At 31.3% G+C, this 4,003-nt stretch overlaps 1 long non-coding RNA gene across 1 annotated transcript; it reads left to right on the top strand.

Annotated features, from left to right (window-relative positions):
- The first annotated feature begins 6 nt into the window (after positions 1-6).
- LOC129572550 (uncharacterized) lies at positions 7-3,966 on the top strand. Its single transcript, XR_008688463.1, has 3 exons — positions 7-216; positions 283-3,547; positions 3,678-3,966. It is a non-coding gene; the product is annotated as an uncharacterized LOC129572550 (long non-coding RNA).
- The last annotated feature ends 37 nt before the right edge of the window (positions 3,967-4,003 follow it).

The following is a 4,003-nucleotide window of genomic DNA, read 5'->3' as shown; positions in this document are numbered from 1 at the left end:
AAGTAGCTTGTGTAACTTTAAGGTGCATCGATGACATTGGTCAATCTCTACGTATTATCAGTCGAATAAATGATTTCAAGCTAAGACGAGATTTTCGTGAAAATATTTATAAAATGTTTCTCACTAAAGTGAAAAGGGAGCACTGTAACGAGTTGGAGAAAATAATTTGTACTACTAGGCAAAATAAAGATGATCAGATCGAAAAGGGAGATTCTGGTTAGTAAATTGAAGATGATAAGATTTTTTTGGTGTGTTAACGAAATTTTGAATTCAATTTTACAGGTTCTCCACTTATGTTTAATTACCTGTACAACGAATATGCAACTGGAATCATGAGCTTTGACTACGAAGATGATCTTGCAGAACGTGTATCACCATCAGTCTTCACATCGTTGGTTAATCACACCATATTTATACGAGAAAATGCAGGCGTTGATGTACATTGTAAAAATTATATATTGCCAGAGTTTGAACAATCATAAAATCATGCGTTTTGATTAAATCAAAATGAGCGTTTGATTATTAATCATGATTTCTTTCAAAAATGATTGTTTTTTTGATTGAAATAATCAACAATCATGGTTTGATTATGATTTAAATCACGAAATAAATCGATTGTGTTATGATTATTTGTCAACCATATATCCGCGTGAACAAGCCCTCACTTTGACAAGTACTTCACTCGCAAGTTTGATGTTTGACAGATCAGCTGTTGATGACATTTTAACATTCAAAATATACATTTTTACAGCGCATGTGTCTTTCACTCATAATTTATTATAATTTTGTGTAAAAAAAAATTAAATATGATCAAAATGTGCAACAATAATGAGAAAACATTAACAACGATAGCAAAATGTGTACATTTGAGTTCAGTAAAAATCATTGCAGTTCGTAAATGAAGTGGAGGCTTGTTCACACGGATATATGGTGCGCCAATAATCATAGATCAATCGATTTATTTCTTGATTTAAATCATAATCAAGCCATGATTTTTGATTATTTTCAATCAAGAAAAAATAATCAATTCATTATTTCGATTTAAAATAATCATAATCATAATCGATGAATCATGATTATAATCATTTCAAGCTCTGTATATTTCCATAAATTTTGTAACTGATAACTGTAAAATATATCATATAAAAAACTTCTTTCGAAAGCATTAAAAGTCACAAATTAAATTCTTTGATTAGTGACAAACCGAAATGATTGGACTGGAAAAAATCTGACACAGTCACAGTGTGTGCCAACGAAAAAAAACAAGCAATTTATAAAAAACAATTCTCGAGTTGAGTTTTTAGCCTGCCATGTTCCATGTTCCTCTTGGAATCGGATTTACGTTTATTTTTTTTCGTTCGTTCATTCGCTTATTTTCCTTTATTTAGTTATGTGGTGTTCGTTCGATTCGTTCCTGGTCTCAAAAGACGAGAATTTTTTTTAGAACGGAATCCATAAATTGCCTGAATTGTGAGAGAAAGTCACATCTTCCGATGGACAATACTTTGAATAAAAAAGATTGTAAAGTTTTTCACAGTAAAGCTACAAATTTTGAAAAAAAACGGTCTTTTTTAAGTTGCACACCCAATAAAAGAGCACTGACTATCTTAATTCTCATGGAGTCAGTATTACGGTGGGCGGTAGTCCACCAAGTGACGCAATACCCGAAATTCATATGAAAATATGAATTTTTGGGAAATTCTATATATACGCTAAAGAAGTGAAAAATGAGAATATTGGCGAAAAGCTACCAAAGCTTTTTTTATTGAATTTGGTTGGAAATTGGGCGAGATATTGCCATATTTTTAAAAAAATCCGTAAATGTCATTATTGTCGGTATCCGTCTTTAGACACACTTAGGCAATATTAGACAAACTTAGGCACGCTTAGGCGTCGTTTTTCATTAATGTTCACTTTGTCGATTTTCGTCGTTTTTATCGACTATTGTTGCCTACTATTGCCTAAGTATGCTTTTCGGCGTTTTTGCCAGCTATATAATTATATAGCAAATACCTCAGAAAACTCGTTTCGAAAAGTTACGTGGGGCACTATTTATATTTAGGGAATTGGCAAAGTGTCAATAATGTCAATAGCTAAAATCTAACAATGCCAAAATAAAGTTTGGCATTTTTTAGCGTAAACGTACTCAGTACGTTTTGATGTACAGTCTACATGGAATATCTTTACCGGATTGATTATTGGTTGGCATCACTTCATTTCATGCGTATTACTCCAATACATATAGACGCCGAGCAGCTACATAGATATAAAATGAACGCGGACGCCTTGATTGATGATGAGGAACTTGTTTCCCTTTATTCCAACCCAATGATTTCTCCAACTATGTATCCAGAAAGGATGAACTTTAAAAGATTCGAATATCGAACTAATGATTATGTTCATTTGAATTCTGATTTTAAAAAAATATTGATACATTGTTCACTACATTATATATCCATATTGCAAAAAATTTACGGTGAAGGTTTTTTAAGTCATATACCAAATGTATAATCTTTTAAGAACATTACATGTTATTCAGAAATATGAAACAAAACAATCAATAAATATCAATAGAATTCCCACTAAATGTTTTAAAGCAATGACTGGTAACAGTAGAAAAGCTAGATATAAATGTGAAAATTCATTTATTTACATTAAAAATGTTCGAGTTATTGATATTTCTTATGAAACGAGAATTGTAGACAGAATGCAAATATGCAAACCTAAACATAAACCACACACCTTACGGCAACTAGCTGCAGAGAAATTTCTCAATTCAGAAAAAACATTAATATATATATCCATATTAGATATGATAGAAGAAAATTTTAAAGACTTACTTTTCAGTAACACTTGTCACGAAACATTTAGATTTTATGATGTTCTATTAATCAAGTTTTTATTCCAGTATTTTTTAAAAAGAAATGATAATGTTTCACCAAAATTCAGAGTAGTTTGCAAATGCATTTTTGGACTCAAAAACAGAAATCATATTCAATGTGGTTATAAAATATCTGAAGACACATGTGTTCTATGTAATGCAACTGAGACCGATGTTATGAAACAATTTTTGTGGGAATATCATAGTAATATTTGTATTTTGCGATGATTAATCATATTCATCAATTTTTTTTTTTTTAACTAATGGTGTTGGGTTCATAAAATAACAAATATATTTTTTCTTTCAACATGATTAATAAAAATTTATTATTATCAATCATATAAAATTAATCTGTTGTTGTTGTCATTTATTCATTCACAAATTTACATTTTGATTTGACTTCACATGTGATTTCTACAATCTTGTATCATATGCAACTATGGTGTCTTATGATCTTTTGTTTACATTTTGAAAGCTCCGTAGACTTATTTTCTTCACACACTCAAAACGTACCCATCAACAACAACAAAATACATAGCGGATAGAGGAGAGACAAAAATGCAAAACCACTCGCACGCTGACCATAAGAAATACACGTCTAAGCACAAACGTTCATTTTATTGTTTCGTTGTTTCCCCTCCAAACCAGTTTTCTGATAATTTAAAGGTAAGACGTGGGCGCGTTTTAAGTTCATTTGTTTACATTTTGAAAGCTTGGTAGTTTTTTTACTTCGTTTGTATGTAACGAAGAAATGTTACCAGAAACGCATATATACCAACTTTTTCCATACATTTAGTAAAGAACGTTGTAGCTCAGCGGTTAGAGCATTGGTCATTGGTCATTGGTTTTTGGATTGCAGTAGCTTCGAGTTCGATTCCCACTATCATAAGATTTTTTTCTCGTCATTTCAATATTTCGAATACTCACCAACAATTCTATTTCTATTGCTCATATGAGAGTGAGAGTGAGAGAGAGAGAGACGACGCACTCAACCGTTGCCCATAAGAAATATACACTAAGCAGAGACGTTGCGCGAAAGAGGTTAAAGGAGAAATGCAAAACCAGTTTTTGCAGTGTGTTTATGTGTATGTGTATGTGTGTATGTGTATGTGTGTATGTGTA

The sequence above is a fragment of the Sitodiplosis mosellana genome, unplaced genomic scaffold (genome assembly GCF_009176505.1).
Source record: "Sitodiplosis mosellana isolate CC-2019 unplaced genomic scaffold, AAFC_SMos_1.0 Smas_scaffold_5193, whole genome shotgun sequence".
Lineage (NCBI taxonomy): Eukaryota > Metazoa > Arthropoda > Insecta > Diptera > Cecidomyiidae > Sitodiplosis > Sitodiplosis mosellana.
The sequence above is the reverse complement of the archived record's forward strand: the minus strand, read 5'-3'. Positions and strand labels throughout refer to the sequence as shown.